At 56.7% G+C, this 21,981-nt stretch overlaps 2 long non-coding RNA genes across 3 annotated transcripts in view; both read right to left on the bottom strand.

Moving 5' to 3' along the window:
* Positions 1–2,022: 2,022 nt before the first annotated feature.
* Positions 2,023–7,302, bottom strand: LOC116657782. 2 transcript variants are annotated; one of them, XR_004312915.1, is made up of 4 exons: positions 6,234–7,302; positions 5,557–5,751; positions 4,418–5,007; positions 2,023–2,923 (listed from the first exon to the last, which is right to left on the bottom strand). It is a non-coding gene; the product is annotated as an uncharacterized LOC116657782 (long non-coding RNA). The 2 variants fall into 2 exon arrangements; XR_004312914.1 differs by lacking the exon at positions 2,023–2,923 and having other exon boundaries at positions 4,240–5,007.
* Positions 7,303–20,013: 12,711 nt separating this feature from the next.
* LOC116657870 overlaps positions 20,014–21,981 on the bottom strand; it is a 357,505-nt gene continuing 355,537 nt past the window's right edge. Inside the window, exons 5-6 of the long non-coding RNA XR_004313024.1 lie at positions 20,959–21,046; positions 20,014–20,071 (exon numbers count right to left, since the gene is read on the bottom strand). This is a non-coding gene — a long non-coding RNA (uncharacterized LOC116657870). The remainder of the gene's footprint in view (positions 20,072–20,958; positions 21,047–21,981) is intronic.

Here is a 21,981-nt window from a genome sequence, read left to right as displayed (position 1 = left end):
AAAACTTAGACTTTTCTGATGAAAATGGTGATATTTGCAAGTGTGATTTTGGGGGGATACTGTATGATAGAAAATCTGTATAATTTTTGGAATTGTTTCCCAAATGACCCATATGATGTTACCAAAACCAAATCACGCATTGGTAAAAAATTCACTGAAACTTGAAGATGGACCCGTGGACTTGACCTTACTAGGGTACGGGAAGCTCCCTGGTGTAACTGCGGATGTGCACTGTACCGAACCTGTAAGAAACCAGCACTTGTGGACTTGTGGACAAAACAGTGTCCACAACTGTCTGAAAGACCACTAAAATACATCTCCCCTTTCCAACTAAATATCTGTGTGAAGCTGCATTTTTTCATATATTTCCCCCAAAGTAACATCTCACAACAAATTGAACGCAGAAGCAGATGCACGACCCCTGCTCTGTGGATGGTTGGATGATCTCTTATGAGGCTGTGTTCCTCTGACCCTTGGCCTTTGAGCTGGGCCAGCTTGGACCGCAGCTGTCTCCTTCTGGTCAAATCTCTGAAAACCACGAATCGCCATCAAGCCACTCCAATTCGTGGTGCTTTCTACAAAGTCATTCTCACTTAATTGTTGAGAAGAGATAGGCTCAGATTTCCAAAGCGTAGGATAAACCAAGAAAGAGGTTATCATTTGTCAGTTTCACACCTGGGGATTGCCAAATTCACGCTGTTCCAAGCGTGATGAGTCAGCCAGGCCCACATCTGGGAACCGTTCAATTTTAGCGCCCTAATTTCAGGATGGATTTAGGATCTTCGCACATCTCCTTCGTAACAATTTCTGTTCTGTTGGAAACAAACACCAACTTACGTGTCTGTCTTCAATGCAGGGAGGCGATTCACTTTTCTGGCTCTGGAATAAAACACGACGGCTGGAGGTACATTTTGAGACATTCAGTTATGAGCTCTGCTTGCTGCTCAAGCTACTTCATTTACTCGACCTCTCTAAGCCTCAGCTTCTCCGTTTGTGGAAAAGGGGATGGTGCCTGGGTTGACCACAAAGTCCTGTTCCAAAGTGTCTGCGTGATAAAGACTGTAAACACACACACTCACACACACACACACACACGCACGGACACGTGTGGGTCTGTTTACTGTGTGTCTACGTGCATACGTTACACATTCACATTTACACGATCGCTATTATTACTTCTGCACCAACCTTTGTGAGGTTCTAGAAGGCGGAACCGGGTCTCAGGTGCCCGGTACACGGTTTGGCCCAAAGTGAGTCTTCAGCAAGTGTTTATTAACTTAAATTTTGGTGGGAAAAGAGTTTCCCTGTGTTTCACATTAAAGAAATCTACTCTCAGAATAAAGCCCCTTTGCGCCCCTTCCTCCAGGAAGAGCAGGTGCTTCAGCTGCCCTTCGTGTGATCGCTGCCAGCGGCTCCGGCGGCACCGCTGTGGGCGGCGGCCCGGCGCAGAGCAGAGGCGGCCTCCGGCAGGAGCGGCCGTGGGAGGCAGTGTGACTCGCGGGGGAGGCACACAAGAAGGCAGCTCTCTGCAGGGCCCGGTGATTTTGTGCATGGCCGGGCACATCCACGGCTGAAGCCTCCTGATTAATTTTCATTTTGATCTGTCAACCTAACTTTAGGGTGGCGCGAAGAAAGCAAAACTCACTGCGGCCCCGACTGACCAGGAGATGCAGACCCGTGTGCACGCTCCTGTGCGTGTGTGTGTACCTGCCGCCGTGTGCACGGTGGGGCGTGTCTGTGTCAGCCGGGAGCCCGAGACTCACCTAGGTTGCCCCGTGAGGCTGGATGCTCTGCAAAGACCACGGGAGTGGAGCCAGATCTGGCCTGGAACCCAGCACTCATCATGGCCCAGACTTGGAAAAGCATTCCTTTCCCATGGACCGAATTGGCTTATGACTAAGAGGTTGAACCTGTAACTTCTGATAACCTCTGATCACGCGTACAGCCCAGAGATGGCCAGAGTCCCTGTTCTCTCCTGTGTGTTTCCGCCATCAGACAAAACCAGTCTGGACTTGGGTTGGGAGAGATTTTATTTGAAAAGACTATTGTGGAAAGAAGGAAACACTGCAGTGCAAGGTGCTCTGGCCAAGAAGAGCCATGCTCGGACACGTACGTCGTGTTCAAGGGCCAGCTGGCGCTGTGCTGGGTCGGGCTCAGGGTGGGGCAGAGCCCAGGGCCCCACGGGGATGAAAGGAGCCTGACCACCGTGTGGCCAGGTCGGTTAGCACTTTGACCTTATTGGCCACGTCAGCCAATTGTTTAGGAGGCAAAGAACGGGAATTCGGAGGGGCCGTGTCTGATCCGGTCACAGGTGTATGCGGGGGCATCCGTGAGTGCTCGCTGAGTCATACTGCAGGGAGCGGGTCCCTGGACCATGAGGCTGTGTCCCAGGAGCACGGGGCTGAGGTGAAATTGGACGTTGTGCCCTGAGAGCCAACGTCTGCTCTGAGCCCCGTCCCGTGGGGCGTCTAGAACGGGATGCTCATGCTGGTTTCCAGGATCAAAACGACAGCCAGCGTTGCCCCTCTGCCCTGTGGGCCGAGCCGGGAGTTCACAGCCAGGACTGCGCCCAGCTGTCCGGGAAGGAGATGCCCATCAGAGCCGTCAGCAGGTCCAGGCTTCGCCTCTCACGTCGCAGCAAGTCGCAGCTGGAGGGTCTCAGCTGCTGGGCCGGGCCAGGCCAGTGCCATCCGGACCAAGGGTCTCCCCACCCCCATCTTCCCTGTTCTCCTTCCTGGTGTGACTTTCCTCTCAAGGCAGAAAAGTGGTTGGGGCACTTGTGGGCACCACCCCTTTATCCAGGCAGGCTTTGTCGTTTTATTCAAGAAGTGGCATGCTTCCTGGAGACTTCTGGGCGAAACTCCTTGGCAAGAGTTACATCACGTGGTCACTCCGAGCTGCATGGATTTCTGGAAAGCTGAACCTAGACAGTATAAAAGTGACCCACCTCATTCTCAAATCGTGACGCCTCATCTTGAAAAATCTAGTGAATTTACTGTATAAGCCGGTGTTTGTTTTAATACGAAAATAATATTTTAAGTACACACCAATTAAATATGTTTTTTTTCCTCCCTCCAACACCGGATTAAATTGAGGGGAGACCTAGTGCATTTGGTGACCTCGAGGGCAGCTGGGCACAAGGCAAAGCCCTTGGAGACGCACTTTCTTGGACCCTCCCAAGACGTGCCAGACAATTATCAGTTTATAAACTCAGGGCGAACAGACTTTGTCGAGTTGAAAACATGGACCCTGGGAGATTTGAATTTAGAAACACTATAGATTTTCTGTCCCGAGAAAATGTGCGTTTAGAGAAAAAAGGTTAAAATACAGTCGTGGGTAAAGCTGCCCTAAAGAGAAATATTGATTATTGTTCGATACAGCAAATAATAACAAAGTTGCCAGAATACTCAGGATTTTCAAAAATAAAAGCTGTGATTGAAATGAACACCACTAGGTTTCTGAATCCCATTGGGTTGGAGGCCGGCAGGGTCTCGGAATTGGGCGGGGGCTCGGAAGTGGGGCGGAGGCTCTGCTGTCTCCTTTGTGCCCGTGAGATGCTCCCTCTGCTGGGAAGGTGGCACAGCCGGCCTCCGAACTCTCAGGTGCGAGGACAGAACTGCTCTGACCAGCAGTGTCTTGTCCCTTCGTGCACTCAGACACTCACCTGTGTCATCACTGAGCCCCTCCCATGCATCACATGCTCTCCTAGGACCTGAGTGTAGGTGTGGGAAACACAGCCCCGTCCTCAGACAAATACACAAGCTACGTTTAGAGAGTGGTAAGTACTAGGAATTAAATAAATTATTACAGCAAAGAGTGATCCTGGGAGTCGATAGCAGCCAGGGAGGCCCAGGAAGACTTCTCTGAGCAAGCGATATTTAAGCTGGATTCAGCCCTAGGAACAGAAAGGGCATTTCATTTCAGAAAGCGAGGACAGCAAGTGCCAATGTCCTGTGGCACGCTGGAGAAAATCTTACAAGGACGACTGGGTTGAGAGAACAAAGACGAGGGTGGAGGGAGATGAGGTCAGAGAGAAAGGCAGGGGCTGGATGATACGGGGTCTGCAGGGCATGGTGACAAATTTGGATTTCATTTTAAACATGGGCACCTGCCACTCTATGAAATGTTTACCCATTAATCTGAGTTTTCATCTCTGAAGTCACATAGAGCTATTCTCTTCCACGTTACTATGCTCTTCAGGTAAATGAGCACGTGTCCCTGTGCCGTGAGCCCCTTTTCTCAGTCCTGTCACTATTTCCTGCTACTGTTCTGCCTTCTCACTATCTTAGGTGCTCCCTTCCGACTGGGGACCCCGCACGGGTAACCGTCCCCAGAACTCCAGCCAAAGGGCGCTGTCTGGACAGGTGCTCCCCCTCCCTCTCCCTCATCGGGCATCACCGGAGCATGCATCACTTACACACACTCTCCTCAAATCTTCCGTGGATGCTCATTTGTTAGGTTCAAGCCCACACTTCCAAGGAGAGGCTCCGAGAACGCTGAACGCCTCGGGCTCTGTTCGTGCTGAACATTCAGATTCTTGCAGTAATTCTCACCCTTTGTAATTCTGCTCAATTCAAAAAAAGGACAGAACTCATAATAAAAATCATTGTAATAAAAAAAAGAAGGAGGGAAAACAAGGCGTCTGTGCCGAGCCCTGGAGAGCTGCTCGGTGAGACTGCCGCCCGGGAGGGGCTCCGGTAAGATCCCATTTTAGCCAAACCAGGTCAACCTTTGCTTTTCTCTTTCTTGCTTAACCAGCTTCTTGCTCGCTTGTGGTTTCTCGGGCTGCCTGTAATGAGCAGTGTGTCCCAGCGTAATTACGGAGATGGAGCTTGGGGAGCGAGGCGTCAGGGAGAACCACGCTGCTCGGGGCTGCTCACCTCACCGCCCGGCTCTGAGGGCCTGGCTGAGCTGGAGGCCCGGAACCTGGTCCTGTCTTGGGGGTCTTTGTTAGTGAAGCCAAGGGTGGCTTCCCCCGCCCCTTCCGGTAGAGCTGAAGTTCTTCACCTGTTATAAAATGAATCTGCATTCATGGTGACAACACTGCGTCACAGTTTTGCCTGGAGGCGTTTTGCCTGGAGGATGAAAGCTCTAGGCGAGCAGCATCTGCCTCCTTCTGAAGGACTAAGCCATCAGTCCAGCTGTGAGTCTGCCCATCGACTTATCCACCCCCTCACCCACCCATCTACGCAGCCACCCCCTCACCCACCCATCTACGCAGCCACCCCCTCACCCACCCATCTACGCAGCCACCCCCTCATCCACCCATCTGCTCAGCCGCCCACTCACCCACCCATCTACTCAACCACCCACTCACCCATCTATCTACGCAGCCACCCCTCACCCACCCATCTACTCAGCCACCCACTCACCCACCCATTTATTCACCTACCCATCCATCCATCCATCCATCCACCCACCATTCCATCCATCCATCTATGCCTTCCTTCCATCCTTCCTTCCTTCCTCCCTCCTCCTTCCTTCATTCCATCCAATGTCTCAGGCATGTTCTGAGTACTGGGGAGTCAGTGATGAGCCCAGTTATTAAAATCTCACCTTCATGGGCCTTTCACTGTAGCTGCAGAAGACAGACAGCATACAAGGAGACTACAAACAAAATGCCCTCAGGAAGTTGAGTCGTGATAAAGTAAGGCCGTTCACGTGAGGCAGCACTGGGGTGGGGGCCTCTCAGATCAGGTGCTGTAGCAGCCAAATCCTGACCCAAGGCCCGATGTCCCTCACGGTGATGCCCTAGAGAGACAGAAAGGAGGCAGTCAGGTCTGCGGAGGGGAAGTCAGAACCACACCTTGGTGTTTGCGTGAACGGCACCCCTGGAGGTTGTGCAGTGCACGGCCCTGAGCCTGGCGCTAACTGCAGGCCACCTGCCCGCTCCCATGGTGCACCTGAACTGTCCAGATTTGCTGTCAACCAGCCCGTTGACGAGGAAGGCTGTGGTCAGTCCTTCCTTCATTCATTGATTCAATAAAAGCACACACTGGGGGACCCCTGGGGCTGGGGCTGGGGCTCTGTCCCCCTCCGGGGCTCTGCCTCTCCCTAGGCTGAGGCTGCTCCTTGGAGCCCCACTGGGGGCCACTCTGGCCTGCCCCTTTCCTGTAAGGAGGGGGATCCCTGGGACCCCCAAGGTCCCTGCCTAGATGCCCAGGCAGAGCAGCTCCCAGTGCCCACTGCCCACCCTACCTAAGCTGCTTTAGCAGGATCCAGTCTGCACCTACCTGGGGTTCCCAGGTGCTCTGTGCTGGGGAAAGGCAGGGGAGCAGGCTGCCCCTGGGCCAGCGGGAGCAGAGATCTGGATGGACCTGGTGGGCGCTGGTGTCAGACTAACCACCCCGATCGCTGACCGCGTTCTCACCGCGCCGGCAGGGGGCCGAGTGCAGCACTCACACCAGCTGCACACAGGTAAAGGGCGGGCGCTGCAGCCCACACTTCACAGGGACGAGCTCGGGGGGTCAGTGTCCAGAGTCCAGTGCAGACAGTCCCTGGGGCATCACTGGCGTGCTGTGTCCCTCCCAGGAGCCCAGCTTCAGGGACCCGGAGTCGGCACAGACTCTTAGGAACAAGACGCAGCCACGAGAGCTCATCAACCATCAGTGCCAGGTGCTGAAGGCCTCTGCATCCGGTTACCATAGCTACCGCTTCCCTGCACAGGTAGGGATATTTCTGCGTGCTGCCCAGAAAACAGTGATTCAGCTGTATCAGCTGATGACTTGAACGACAAAGCCATCCTTCATTAGAGAGAAAAGAAAATCATTAAAAAAACAAATTCTGAGAAATCACACCCGTGTGACTTTTTGTTTGGGGCCTAGGATTCATTTTTGTTTGAAGGCAGCTCCATGTGGAGTCAGATATCTGGGCTCTGACTTCCAGGGTGATGGGTGGGGAGCCCTGGCCTCCCCGACAAGAGGCAAAAAGAACAAGCCGTCGCACATCCTGCCCTTGAGACTGGCGGTGGACAGCGGTCCAGCGGGTCAGCTGGGGCGGGCTCGCACCCAGGAGGGCGCCAGGCCTGGCTGGGGAGCTGGCTGTGGGACACACAGGCCGGTGGGAAATGTTTCTGCCGCCGAAAGTAATGGCATTCGTGAGCCGGATGTCCCAGAATCTGCCCCATCCTCCTGCTGTGAGAGTCCGAGAGACGGCAGAGACGTGGAGAGTGAGGGGCCCACCGAAGGCCCGGCTGGCGGCTCCAAGCTGTGTTCTGAGGGCTCCAAGCATCCCCAGTGGCCGCTGGAACCCACCTGGCGCAGCTCAGGGACACCCGGGCAGGACGACTTCAAACCCGACTGAAGTCAGACCTGCTGGCTCACAAATTTTTTTTTCCTTAAGATACAATTTAGATACAGTAAAGTGCAACCTCTTCAGCGTGCAGTTCTGCGCGCTTTGACAAATGCCTGCAGTCACGTAACCAGCACAACCAGGACAGAGAACGCTCCGCTGCCCCGCCCCCGCCCCGCCCCCTGCTCCCGCCCCCGCTCCCCGCCCCCTGCTCCCGCCCCGCCCCCTGCTCCTCCCCCCGCTCCCGCCCCCTGCTCCTCCCCCCGCTCCCGCCCCCCGCCCCCGGCAGCCTCTGAGCTGCTTTCTGTCCCTACTGTTTTGCCTTCTCCAGAACGCCGGCCGTGTGAGCTGCCTCGCGCGGCGCGCAGCGTTCGGGGCTGGCTTCCTGCAGGGCGCGCGGGGCCTCTGAGGCCCGTCCACGTGGCCGGGCGCCTCCTGGGCTCCTTCTTTTCCGCACCGATCAGTTACTTCCTCAGATTGCTCTCAGCTCCCCAGTTAAGGGACTTTTGGGTGGTTTCCAGTGTGGGGTGATTTGGAAATAAAACTGCCATCAATACTTGCATTCAGGGTTTTGTGTGAACAAAGGTCCTCATTTTCACTCTGCTCGGTTCCTCGGGCTGGGCGGCCGTTTGCGAGCTGCAAGGTGTAAGAAGCTCCCGCCTGTCGTGCAGACGGGCTGCACACTTCTTCGTCCCGCTGGCAATCAACGAGGGCTCCTGTTTGTGCCCGTCCCTGCCAGCATTTAGTGTCACCAGTTTCTGAAAAATGTGACTGTTCTAATAGGACGTGGTGCTGTCGCCGCGTTTTTAATTTGCATTTCCCCCGTGACGGATGATGGGAACCATCTTTTAGGTGCTTACGTTCTCTTTGTAGATATTCTTGGGTGGGTTTCCATTTAAACTTTTGCTTTGCTGGCTTCTGTTTGTCTAATGAATTGAAGTGCCTCCAAAGATTTTATTATCGGGGAAAAATGTACAAGAAAAATTCCACAGCCTGATAAAACAGATGGGAGCAGAGGTAAAGAGGTGGCCTCCCAACGCTGCATTTGGTACTTTTTCCAAAATTCCAGATTAAGGTCTGCATCCCGTTTGTCTTGGGGTAATGGCAGCAGTGGGGCAGGCAGCTCCCAAACAAAGCCCCCAGTGGTGGCCACTCTCACTCCACCGTCCACGTTGTGCTGAGAGTAAGGATGTGTCCGATCATTGCTGTTTGCACACGAGATGAGAGTGCTTCCATCACAGCGACTGCTTTCACACTTTCTGGTACCAGACAGTGACTAGTTCATGATGGTTGCTAATAAACACTTGTTGAATACATGTGAGATTCAGTCCCCACCCTCCAGGTCCTGCATTTGGTTTGAAAATCCAAGACCTCCGTATTCAGAGGGAGAATTAAAAACATAATCTGTGCCGCGGGCCATGGACAACAGGTACTGATTAGAAGTTCTGCAGGAGGTGGAGGTTAGGAGGGTCCACCTGGGGGAGGCGGGGCTTGAACTGGGTACCGAAGGAGACCAGCAGAGAAGACGATGAAAGAGAATCCAGGCTGAGGAGGGCAGGCGTGAGCAGGGCACTGGGGGTGGATGGGCGGGGGGGGGGGGGGAACCAGGCCGGCCAGAGTGGAAGTGGCACCTGTGGTGGGGTTGCGGTGGCTGAAATTACAAAGGAAACGAAGGAGAAATGACAAGGGGGGCCCATCTCGTGAATCAGGGAACTGGTCTGGATTTGATCAAGGTCCACAGTCTCCAAGCCTGGTAGCCGTTTTGGTGACAGATTGGCTGAGGTCACAGGGGCCAGTACCAGCAAATACACCTGCTGAGTGAAGCGTCTGCCTGTCAGCTTCCCAGTAACGGGCAGACATCACTCTGACAAGAGGTGCCTAGCGTTTCATCAGATAAGTCAGCTCCAACCCGTAAGGCTGTGAGGTCGGGCAAAGAAAGAAGAAAAATTTCTGGGCTTATGCAGTAAAAAGGCTCAACATGGAGCTCTCCTTAATCGATACAATTATTGCAGCATTTTTCCTTAAATTACATGCTTCAAGAAGTGCATTCCAGTGCGTCGCAGTTAAATCACTTTGCTTTACATTTTCGGCCATTTCTCTAGTTCCTTAACCACCTCCTACTTAGTGTCTTTTATTGAAGGAGAGATCTATACGTGCATTGATTCAATTGCAACAGAAACCACGCTTCCTTCAGCTGGTGGTGGAAACAAAATCTATTTGTCAAGACTCAGTCCATGGTCGAGCCAACCACCGAGTCTCTCGAGAGTCGCCCTGTGTGGGATGCCGTGGGCAGGTCTATGGCTGGGTTTACATCCCTAGGAGCTAGCTGGCACCTGTCGCAACCCAGGCTGTACAATCAAGAAACACATAAGAACAGGGCTATAAATGAAGCCAAGCACTGGCCCTGGCTCTCAGCTCCACTGGTAAAGTGGCTGGAACCCCACCCCCCCGTCCCTTGGTTCATGGGACCCCTGGGGAGTCCGGCAGCTGTCACAGAGATAACTGCCTCCGTGCGTCCCCTGGGCCCCTGGACCCCGTGCCCCCACTCTGATGGTACCATGAAAGCTTGCTTCCCAGGACCCACAGAGGCGTAAGGAAGGGACAGACCCACCTGGCGTTGGTGACGCTGGCTCACAGGGACAGCCCTGTAGCTGAATAATCACTCTGTGTCCCAGAAATTAAAAAAAAAAGAAAAAGAACAGACATAGAGCTGGCTCACGGCGACCCAGAACTGTAGAGTGTGGTTTCTGGGCATCTGTCTGGAGCTCTTGAAACTCACTTTCCAAGGGAACACCTAACACTTACACTCTAAGGGACTGTCACATTAACTGGCACATCACCATCCACGTGGTCGTCCGTGGTCGTCCGTGTTTGTCCGTGTTTGTGCAGTGGCTGTTTCAGAGCTGGCTGGCCGTCCCCACGTCCAGCCTCACGTGGTGACCTCTGCCTCAGACCCAGGTCTGGGAAGTGACTCCTTCATCTGGCCTCATTGATTCACTGAGGTCACCTTTGGGGCATCACTAAGTTCTACTGGAACATGGCCAAGCCCATTCGCACGGGTGTTTTCTAGGGCTGCAAAGGCAGAGTTGAATCCTTTCCACAGAGACATCTGGCCGGCAGAGCCTAAAATATTTACTCTCTGCTCCTCTGCATAAACAGCTTGCTGACCCTGTTTTAGACCGCAGCGAGCACCTGACCACGGGCAGACACTCAGGGCTCCAGGCTCAGGAGCACCCTCGACGCTCAGCAAACGTGCACCGTGGGGGGCGGGGGCCACGCGGCGGGGCTCTGAGAATCAGGTGGCGTTTTTGCTACATCCCATCTCCCAGGTGCCTCTTGCCCCTGGATCGCCCAGCTCTCAGTGCACCTCAGTGATTCGTCTGCTGCACACATCGCCTTGGCGCAGGTGAGGGCTGAGGTCTTGGGAGGTTCCTGGGGTCTAAGGAGCTCAGACCGGAGGCCCCCTGGTCCCCTGCCGCCTCCCCCACAACTTGCCCCCTGAGCTTCCGGCTTGCTCTTTACTTGCATCCTTGTGAGATTCGTAATTATGTGAAATTGCATGAAATGTGTGGTGCACTTGATTAGCTCTGCCTGAGGCTGTCGGTAGGTACGGGGTGTGTGTGTGTGTGTGTGTGTGTGTAGTGATTTTGAATTTAATGGTTTTTGCAGTTAAGCCAGCTAGAGCTGGAGGGTACGCACAATCACCAGGTGAAGGCAGCAATTTAGCGGGCAGCCTGCTTCTGCTCCCGCGCATCCTAGTGCCCAGTGACCCAGCAGCCTCCACACACAGAGGCTTAACTGGGAAAGAGGAGGTTCTGGGCAACTCACTTCTATCCCAAAGGCCTCAGAGTTGTCCACTCCATTTCCCTTCCTCTGTCCCATGAGGTAAGTGAGGGGCACACGGATCGGGAAGAAGGCTGGACGGCCCGATCACAGGCGGCTTCTCCGTCCAGAATCCACCCTCCCGGTGGTTCTGGGCTGCACAGAGCCAGGCCAGCGTCTCCCAAACGCGCCTCACCATGAGAGTCGCCTGGGACGCAGGTGAAACGCGCACACCCGCGGTCCCCCTCTGGGGATTCTGCCTCAGCGGGTCCGGGGTGACGTCTGGCGCCTGCCTTTTCCCTCTCGACATTTCTGAGGATTCCGATGCTTCAGCAGCCTTGGGGAGCACGGAGCTTGTCCACCAACGAATACAAATGCCAGCTGGCATATTTCCTGTGCTCACCTCGTTCATCTGCCCGTCCACCCTCTGAGCAGGTGTCAGCACCCCCATTTCAGAAAGGAGGAAGTGGGGGCTTCCAAGTGCGTCTCTGGGGCAAGATGCCCCTGCAGGATGGGCCTGAGAGCGAGCGTGGAAGCAGGTGCACCCTCGGGCGCGTTCACTCGCTCATCCACGCACTCACTCACCCACTCCAGCTGTGGCGTCAACACGCGTATCCCTCATGTATCCCTGTCCACAGGGAGCGCCTGCATCTGTGCCTGACCCCATCAGCACCTGCGCTGGACCAGCATCTCTGTCTGTCTCACATCTGCTTCTCCTTATGTCCAGTCACACCCCCGTCTGTGTCCTTACCTCTATCTGTTTATAATTAAGCACCTGGGTGCCAGGCACTGGAGATGCCCATTTGCAAGTTGGGAGGTTCCTGACTTCGTGGAGCTTACAGGCTCCTGGGAAGGAGGGCCTTTAGCATCCAGTGGTCCAGATGGCTTTCCCATCACAGTCCTCTTAGGTGGCACCAAGGAGACCCCTGGGCCCCGCCTGCTCTGGGGCGCCTGGGAGAGCTCCAGAGAGGAGACGTGGGAGGCGAGACCAGGCGAGGGGTAGGTCCTGGCCCAGGTGCGGGGCCGGAGTCCCTGGAAGGGCATGTGGAGGCTGTCGGGATGAGCAGGGCCTGGAGCCCTGCTGCTACTGGAGCCCAGGGGTCTGGCAGCCCCGGGAGGAGTCAGGTCGCCAGGTGAGGATCAGGCCTGGATCTGGGTGGGGCCATAAGCAGAGAAGTCACGGGGATGGCTCTGCAGGGCATCAGCTCATCTTCAGAGCAGAAACACATCTTCAATTTTATTATTTTCTTAAAATATCCAAACTCTTCAAACCTGCAAAATCAGGCCCCAGTTCCTCAGCTGCCCATGCTGCGGTCTTTGCGAACTCGAGCACAAATGCCCCGAGCCTCTTCTCCGAGCCACGCAGAATGTCAGGACCCTGACAAGCGTGACCGGGGTGTGCTACCTCCCTCCCTGCGCTGAGGTCACTGGGCGCGAGGCCCTGGGCTTCTGCACCTTTCCCGGGGCTGGAATCTTTGGGTGCAGCTGTGCTCGACTCGCGCCGTCCGGCCAACGGTCAAGTATGCAGTCTCTTAATCAGTGTCTCCAGCCTTCAAAGCGTTTTTAATTTAGGGTCTGTGTTAGGCCCGCACGCTGGCACCCAGGAACCCTCGCGGTCCATTGAGACTCCCACCGCTCTCAGCGGGACTCACACAGAGCGCAGCGATCGATCGCTGTGCGCTCCTGAGGCACCTGCGAGAAGCGAGCGCAGAGGAGTGCCTGGAAGGTGCTCTCTGAGGCTGTGCTGAACGGGACTTCGCAGACCTTCCTTCCCCGTGTGGTCTTCCTTTCTCTGCTTATCTCTGAAACGCTCTTTTCCGTAAAGATTTTTTTTTCTCATTTCACTTTTGCAGAGGTGTCCAAGCGGCGACTGACACCAAGATTGTCTGAAAAATTATCTCGACCATCAAGACAAATGTGAAAATGGGCTTATATCGAACTTCTGGGCATGGTTAAAACACGGGTCATCGGGGAACGTGAGTTTCACAAAGCGACAAAGTAAGTATCTTGGCTTTGAAATGCCAGCAAGGTGCTCTGACATCTCCACAGCAGACGGGGATTGCGGGTCGGGATCAGGGATGCTGGTAACGCCAGGGAGGGCATAACCCTAACCCTACCCTCCTGACCGCTTCCCGGGCGCTCACGGTGGAATTTAACATCAAAGCGGGCCCCTACATTCCCCCGCCCTCCCCTCCCCCTCTGAGTAGATGACCTCGCTCTGGCAGGAGGAGGGGTGGGAACCGTGGTCCACCACCCAATACGCCACCATCCAGCTCCCCTCCGGCTGTCCCACGCGGGGGCCTTCCAGGTCCCCCTGCAGCAGTGCTAGCGAGGCGATCGGGGCCGAGGCGGGTATTTAACTACGGGATCTTGGCCACAGCGGCTTCCTAGGTGCGCAGGCGAGTCCCAAGTGCTGCTGTTTGGCTCCTCCCGAAGCCACCTCAGGGTGAGGGCTGAGGGCAGTCTGGGGATGCGGGAGGTGACCCCCCGGGAGCAGAAGGGCCTTGGGAAGGGAGCCAGGGAAGGGAAGGATGACAACTAACTAATTCAGTGAATGAGCAGGCTGCCCCGTGGCCGTGGCCGCGGGGCTCGGTCTCGCTGGGGACTCTGGCGTCTGGGCGTGGCCTCCGGAAGGGGGTGGGGCGGGGGCACTTACGCACCAGCATTTCCCCAGGGCTCCCACTGGGTGCTCAGGAACTGAGTCCCAAGGGGAAGTGGGCGAAGCCCCAGCCCCATCTTCCCAAACTTCCTTTGTCCTTGTGTCTCGCCGGTGTGTCCGCTGGGGCTGATTTCACAACCCGCCTGCCCCCACTGTCCCCCACCGTCCCCCGTTACGCGTGCAGGCTGTGAGGTCCCAGATGCTCTGCCCGCTGACTCCCCTCTGGGGGTGGCCTGCTAGACCCCAAGCTGTGACCGTCCTTTCAGGTGTTCTGCATACCTGCCTGTGACCCCAACAACGCCAACCCAGACATTTACTTCCTTTAATCCTTTCCCAACATGTTAAGCTGACAATCTCCTTTCCTAATGTCTTTCTTTCCCCTGTTTAGTTCAAAACTCCCCCCATCAGATGGTTAAATCTTACTTGTAAAGCACCGTGGATCCGAGCACACGGGGGCATTGTCTAGCCTGCCCCCCTTCTCCGGCAGGGTGACCGGACCACGCTGGAGCGCGGCCTCAGTTACATTTATAACAAGCCGGGAAAATGCACGCTGTTCCCTTTGACAGAAGAGAAACTGGAGTCCGGAGTCTGGTGGCGAGCGGAGGGTGGCAGGCGCCGCGGGAGGTGGCGGCACCAGGATCTGCGCGTTGACCCACCACGGCATCAAGTGCACGAGCTCTTTCTGTTCAACCCTGTGGCCTCTGGTGTCCATTGAAGCCTTGCATCCTGCTGGTCCCTTTGCTAGAATTCAGTCAAGGCAATGAAGTCAGAGGCCAAGAACAGCGAGAAGCTACAGAGCTTAAGAAGCACCTAGATTTGTGCCTGGAATTCCTTCTTTTGTCCCTTAATTCATTAATTAATTTAAGGTGTGGTTAAGCTCACGGGGGCAGGGCTCCTTGCCCGGTGCCGGCTATGTGATGCCGAGGGGTCTCAGGCCCCATGCAGCACCGACATAGTGGACGGAACAGGCACTAAAGCCAGCAAACAGGGGCCTCTAAGATTACACACTTGGCCAGAATTGTCCAGGGAGCAGGGGGCAGTGGGGGATGGGCTGTTAGGATGGGCTGACGGGGAGGACCTATCCGAGGTCCCTGGGGGCCTCTGAAGGCGGGCAAGGGGCAGTGAGGTGCAGAGCGCCCCTGGTGGGAGGGCAGGTCAGCGCGCGCAGAGGGCCTGACGGAGGGAAGGGGCTGGAGCAAAGGACAGACGGACAGAAGGCAGAGCGCAGGGGTGGGGGACCCAGCGCCCCGAGCCCTGCAGCGCTGGCTGGAGCCAGCTGCCCACACACGAGAGTGGGTGTTGGTTAAAGGTCCGTGTGAAGAGAATACCTTCTTAGCCGTTAGACCGTTGTCTTCTTGTGACAGAAGAAAACACACAATAAATGGTTCACGGCCCCGTGGCCGCACGGGCCACAGCTGCAGGGCGGTAAAGGAGCTGCTCGGCTGGGAGGGACAAGCGCACCGGACGCAAAGCCGCCGCCCGCCCCGCCTGAGCGCCCTCTCCCTGAGCAAGACACTCAGTAAGAGCTGGAGGGTTGTTTGTTTGTTTCAGTGATTCCTTCTAGAAAGGTATGTTAATCTATGTATCTATGTATTTTTTTCTCTTTTTCAGAACCCAGCCTGGAGAGCTTCCGGTGTCGATACCCCGTCAATCCCACGCTCACACCGGCTCTTACTTCTCCAGTCTTTTACCCACAAACTCCACAGGATCATTCTGTGTCTTGCTGCTGACAGGACGCTGCTGGGGACGTTCCTAGCGGACGGTTGGCGGGATAGAGCCCTTATGAGGGGCTGGCTGGATTTGTGTGGGTTAGCGTCACGAGCACACTGGGCAAGGTATGTGCTGGGCCCTCCGCCCCCAGGCCTGGGGCTCAGGACGGGGACTTTCTGACAACGAGGACACTTAGAGCTCTTGGCGAAGTCTTTGCAGAGGAGCTGGAAGTGGACGGGGCTCCAGCTGCCCACGGGTGCTGCCAGCCTTTCTCCAGCCCCGCTGTGTGGTGGGCTGTGTTCCTTTCCTAGGATCACAGGGCCACGTTCTCCCGACTTGATGGCTGGATCCCAGCAGGTGCAGAAGGAGGCCCCCGGGTAGGTGTGGGGACCAAGTTTGAATTTAGACTCGTCTACGGGGTGGTAGGTTGTGTGACTTGAACAGCAGATCATCTGTAAAATCGGTGCAGTTAGGTCAACAAGGAAGGTTGATGGGAATGGCCACGGCCGGCCGGCAGGAAAAATACGGTAATGGAGGGTGCCGGAGGAAGGGACGCTGAGGAAGATGGCGATGCTGGAGGGGGAGGGGGGAAGAGAGGAGAGGTGGGAGGAGGAAAGGCGGGGAGAGGACTGATGATCTGTGCAAGGTTAGCTCACCCTCAGGTGAGCCGCCCAGCCCAGGAGTGCGGCGCCTGCCTGTGGTCCCAGCAGAGTCATGGTCTTAATGAGCCGAGTCAGCACCACTCCCGATGCAAACAACTAGAAACACAGAAGCTCCTGGAGACGAGAGCTGACAAGGGGACAGGGCGGCCCTGATGGCCTCCTCCTCGGCCACTTTCGAGAGTCGGAGCGGCTGCGCCAGAGGATCCCCTTTGGCTTCATGGATAATCACCCGCATTTGGGTGTCTTTGCTTCAAGGTATCTTTTTCGGAAGCTCAGGAGAGAAGCAAGTGCCAGAGACGTTTCTGTGCTGCCAGGCTGACAGTTCATAGGACTTTCAGCAGGTTCCTCGGGAGCCGGTGGGAGGGGCCTCCTCGGGAGGGGCACGGGGGCGCTGGGGGAGGGGCACGCTGGGGGAGGGGCATGGGGTGCTGGGGGAGGGGGGCTGCGGAGGCCGCAGCCCGGCTTCCCAGCCCCTCACACTGAGTCATTTCTTTAAAGCACTGTCCTCGCCGTCTGCAGTCTCTTGCTCTTGTTACCGTTTATTCAAAGTTTTATACCAGGATAGGAACCGGGCCTCCATGGCCACGATTTCCACAACCGCCCCGGGAGCAGGACAGACGGGAGGGTGGGCGCCCTGGGCTTGTAGTCTGAGGACAGGGGTGGACCCCTGGCTCTGCAGGCGGCTTGTCCGCAGCCACGTGATCTCTCTGTACTTGGAGGTTGTCACTCCTGCTCGACCTGCCCCACAGGGTCACAGCGATAACCAGGGAGCCAGGGTGTGTGTGGACGGCTTGGCGACCAGAAATAGTCTGCAAATAGGAAACCAGAATCTCTTCTTAGTCTGACGGATCTGCCTGAGATCACAGAGCTACTCAATGCTAGAAACTGGTCCAGATTCCAGGTCGGTTTATCTCTGAGCCTGTTCCCCGGAGCGCTCAGGAGAAACGGGGTGGAGGCAGGAGGGGCCGGAGACTGCGCAGAGCGGGGGTGTGGTCTTGGCTGGAGGCGGTTCAGCCTGTTCCCCGGGAGCTCCTGAGCGGGACACGCCCCACGGGGCTGGCCCCCAGCGACAGTCCCCATGTCAGCCTGTCGTTCTCCACTCTTGGGCGGTGGGAGGCCCTGGCCCCACAAGGCCGATTCTGCAGGGATGGGGCACCTGGGGCCGTCGACAGCCACAGCTCCAACAGCTCGGGGGAGCGCCAGCCTGTCCAAGCGGTCTGGGTGGGCACCAACGGCACCCACTACACCCCGAACTGTTTGTCCCCATAACATGCAGCGTAAACGTAAACCGCGTGCCGTGACAGCTCACGCGGTATGTGACAGCCCGGGCCCTAAGGAGGGACTTGCACCGAGAAGGGAGACGGGCAGAGCCGTTCTTCCCGCTGGCTCATCCCCTCCTTGACTGAAGTCCGTTATAAAACCCGTGGAGAGCAGAGTATGGGGCCATCAGGCCCCCTCCTCGCCCTTCGAGGCTCCCGACAAGGCCATCCCCACGTTCTACTGGTCTCTCACTCTCTCTCGGGGACACTGTTTAAGAAAACTAATACAGACTGACGGGCACAGAGTTGGGGAGGGGGGTGCGGAAAGTCCACCTCCAGGGAAACCCATGTTGCATCTGCTTACAGTCATGATATAAAAGCAGTGTCTGTCCCTCTCCTGAAGAGCCTCGAGTCGGGTGGGCCACACGCGGAAAGCATTTCCTGGACCACGTGCCGTGGACTCGGATGCCCTGGGCTCCCGTGATGGGCTAGATTATTATCTATGAGCCGTTCATGGAAGGTTAATGAAACTGGCGTTGGGCCTCAGACTGGGGTGCAGACGCCAGTTCTGAGCACAAGGAGTGGGAGCCACAGCTAAGGACCCCCTCCTCACACCCAGGCCTTCCTCCTTCCTCCGGCTCCTCCAGCCTGGGAGTTAGAAGTCTCCATCTCCGCTTTCCCGCTGTGGAAGGAAAGATTGTCCTGTTCAGTCGGAAAGCTCGTGACGCATGCCCTTTGGGGAAAATGGGCGAGAAGTCCAGTCTAATTAAAGACGGGACCGAAGCAGCATCTTGTGGAGCAGGTGGCTTGCAGGTGGTCCCAGACACGTGCGGATGCGAGGAGACCGCCCCAGCCCTGCTCCCCACCTGCCCGCGTAGCTCCTCTCTGCAGGAAGACTTGTGCGTCCTGAGAAGAAGGAGCGGGGTTTGCGGAGAAGCGGCTCAGGGGAGGGGTGGGAGAGTCCCACCTCCGAGGGTCCTGGTGGGACCCAGGGCTGGGGTGACGGGCCCTCCACACGCCCGAAGCCGTAGCAACCTCCCCTCTAACGGCAGTGCCTTGTGGGGGACCTCACCCTCAGCTCTGCTCTGTCCTGCACGCACGTGCGCCCCGTGCGTCTCACGGGTGTGGGCCACGCCCGGGGGCTTCCTTGTGGCGCCGGGTCCGAGTGGCTGATGTGCGGGCCTCACAGCAGGGCCCCTGGTAATAACCTTGGCAGGCGCCCCTGCGGCGCTGATCACGGGCCAGGCGCTACTTCAAGCCGTATGTAGGTTCACTCTCCGAGCTCTCCCGAGAGCCTGTGCAGCAGGACTCGCCGGGACCCCACGGTGTGGGACCTGGGTCACAGCCAGCCCGCCGCAGAGCTGGGGGGGGACGCGGCGGCGGGCCCCGGGCCGCGCCTGTGACCCTTGGCTCCACCGCAGGCGGGGAAGATGCGGCGTTCCTGCAACAGCAGCACTTTCTCGAGAGGAACAGAAATGAGAACAAAAGTGAAAACAAAGCCAAGGGGCGTTTTCAGTTCTGAAAGGGGGCCGGTCACCGGCCTCCAACAGGGTCCTTAGCTTCCTGGGCCGGCGGGTCCTCCTGCCTTGGAAGAGACAGCGAGCACATCTGAGACACAGTCAGGGTGGACGGGGAGGGACAGGAGGCCGGAGGAGGGACCCAAAGCTCAGCGGCTGCTGACGGCTGCAGACGTAGCCCCGGGGCAGGGTGGGGGGGGGCTCCTGGGACCAGCAGCCGCTCTCCTGCCTGAGGCTCCAGGAGGGGCTCAGCACCCCGCCCCCCCCCCTTTGGCCCCTTCCTGCGGCCACCATCACCCCCATCCTGCTCCTTCTCCCCTGACCAGGGGCACCGGACCCCGCCTCTCCCACAGCCGCAGGTGAGTCAGGGTGCTGTTGGGACCCTCCCCAGCCACCACGCGGCCCCCTCCAGGCCTGGCCTTGGCTCCCTCTCTCTGGGACCCCCTTACTGGCCCTGCCGCCCCCTCGTCTTCCTGGCTAAGTGTATACGGAGGCTGAGCTCCGTCATGGCTCACTCTGGAAACCCCTCAAATGCATCCTTGTCTGTCATCTTTGGTGTCTGTCCCCCCCACCCCCGGTCCCCAGATTCTCAGCTCTGAGAGTGCGGGGCCATGCTGTCCACAGTGATCCCAGGGTGCATCTCAGGGCCGGGACGCAGCAGGTGCTCAGTAAATGCCGCCCAGTGTGACTGAGATGATGAGCAAATGCGGGCGGGGGCACTAGCCTCACTCGGTACAGCCCAGGCTTCTCCTGGGTCCTCTGGAGGGTGGAGCCCTGGGCAAGGGTGACCTTCCAGCCTCCACCCTGCCCTTGGGATGTGGGGAGGAGGGGACAGCCCAGGGGAGTCTTCTTGAGAACGCGATGAGTACTTAACACCCTTACCACCAAGAAAGTGTTCAAGGTCAAATCAAATATCAAGTCCAATACTCTGCCGATCCTTGAATGATGCCTCCAGCTTCCAAACAGGAGTCCACAGAGACATGACAGAATTAGACAGCAGCCCCGTCGAAGGGACAGAGAAGGAAAGAGGAGAAAGGGACACCGATTCTAGAGAGAATTAAGCATCGCCAAGTTCACTGTCAACGCTGGGTGGGTGAAAACCGCTGAAGGACGTGGCGCCTTTTCACAGCTGGTGCGGCCGCGAGAAGTCACCTGTAAAGGGAGCTGTGTGACAGTAAATTAAGCAAAGCTGCCCTATAAATGTGGATTAAATCTTACACTGGCTTTAATATGTAACACATCATCGTGAAACGCATTTTCATAAACCACGAGAGAAGTTCAGGAAAGGCCTTGAGAATGCGCTCGGTGTTGACGCCGGCGACGGCCTCTCTTCCAGTGAAAGCTTCCTTTAGCGGCAGCATGGAAGCAGCCGCATTTCATTCTGCTCTGTCACAGAAATGGGCTCTCACTGACCGTGGATGTCGCTGGAGTTGGCTCAAGGCACAGAGGACAACTTCAGTTCATATATTATCAGAACAGCTCAAATTATATCCCCAAAGGGTCAAGTGTGCGTGCTCATTCCCTCTTGATTTATTTTGTGATTCTAAAGAAAATCGGCTGGCGGGTGGATAATAAAGTGCGGCGTGGTGTGAGAGAGAGGGCTGCAGAGCAGGGGGCTCAGAGACCAGGGTGGGAGGTGGTCTGAACCCTGTGTTTCCAGCTGCGCGCTCCGCTGTCCGTAAGCCGCCAGCACACACAGGCGCGTTCTCGGCTGATCGAGTGTGTAGAGTCGACCTGGTTCACGAGCTGTCTCCCCAAATACATGGGAGCTCGAACCTCGTGGCTCAGCTTTAAGTTCAGATGAATGAGTCTAAGTTTAGGTTGATGGGTCTTATGGACACGAAGGAGGGAAAAGCATCTATCACGGAGGGACCAGCTTAAGGAGCTCATGGTTTAAAAAGAGCCAAGATTAAAAGGTACTGAAACAGAGCTGAGACACCAATGGCTCCAGCCCCTTGGCTGCTGCTCACAAGCAGCAGACACCTGACTGGTGTCAGTCAGCTCAAAGGCAGTCTCAGAATTCCTCTCCACGTACTCACCTCCACGGGGTCGGGGTTACGTCAGTCACTGGGTACCAGGCCTTCCGGTGCTGAGTCAGCCCAGCAGAAGCTTGGAGGCCAAGAATCCCTGTGGGCAGGAGGGAGGGTTAGGGAAGGGCAGCTGCATGTGGACGGCGGGACGGAGGGTGGGGTTTCTGTGAGGAGGACTAATGCGAGCAGAGCCGCTGAGGAGGAAGGAGGAAGGGCAGGCAGGACCCAGCAGAGAAGAGTTCAGATGTGTCACGGAGCACGTAGTTCAGAGGTGGGACCTGTCAGGGGATAACGTGGGAGCTCAGAGAAGAACCAACACTGTGAGAAAAGGAGAAGCCATGTTTGGGTAAACGAGTTTGGGGCTGATGTGATGTGATCCAGGGGGATTCTGGAGGGTTTGTGTCCAAGGGAAGAAAGCACGTTATTGAAGGATGCTGCCATGAGCCTGCGCAAGGGAGGAGCAAAGCCGAGCGTCCCAGTCACAGCCCCGGGCACCCGCAGCACCGCCCCAGCCAGCCCGCAGGGCACAGGAGACCGGCAGCTGGGTCAGGAGCAGGAGCAGGCGCAGACAGAGACCTCCCGATCACCCTGAGAACAGACGGCCTGGAAACCATCCCAGGTCTCCAGTGCGCTGTCCTAGGTGGGCTCCTCCAGAAGCAGACCCGGGAGGAGGATGTGAGAGCAAACGGGTCACTCAAGAGGCGATGGCGGTGACCCCAGGAGGCACAGCTAGAGAGCGGAACAGCGAGAAAGGGAAGGAAGGCAGGCGACGAGCTGTGTGGGTGCGGAGTTCGCGACGACGAGTCCACTGGGCCTGAGCCCTGGCTCTGAGTGATAACCTCGCGGGGCGGCAGACGCCAGAGCCAGGGTGCTCACTGCTGGGGAGGGAGATTACAGGTGAGCACGGGGAGGGCCGAACGACCCACGTGGTAAAGGATCGGAGTTGGGAACATCAGGGTGAACTCAGGTCTGCCTTAGTAAAGATGCAGGTGGTTACATCTCGAAATATTTGTAGATACGTGAATGCACGCA

The sequence above is a fragment of the Camelus ferus genome, chromosome 19 (genome assembly GCF_009834535.1).
Source record: "Camelus ferus isolate YT-003-E chromosome 19, BCGSAC_Cfer_1.0, whole genome shotgun sequence".
In the NCBI taxonomy this organism is placed as follows: Eukaryota; Metazoa; Chordata; class Mammalia; order Artiodactyla; family Camelidae; genus Camelus; species Camelus ferus.
This window is presented reverse-complemented; position numbering and strand designations above follow the sequence as displayed.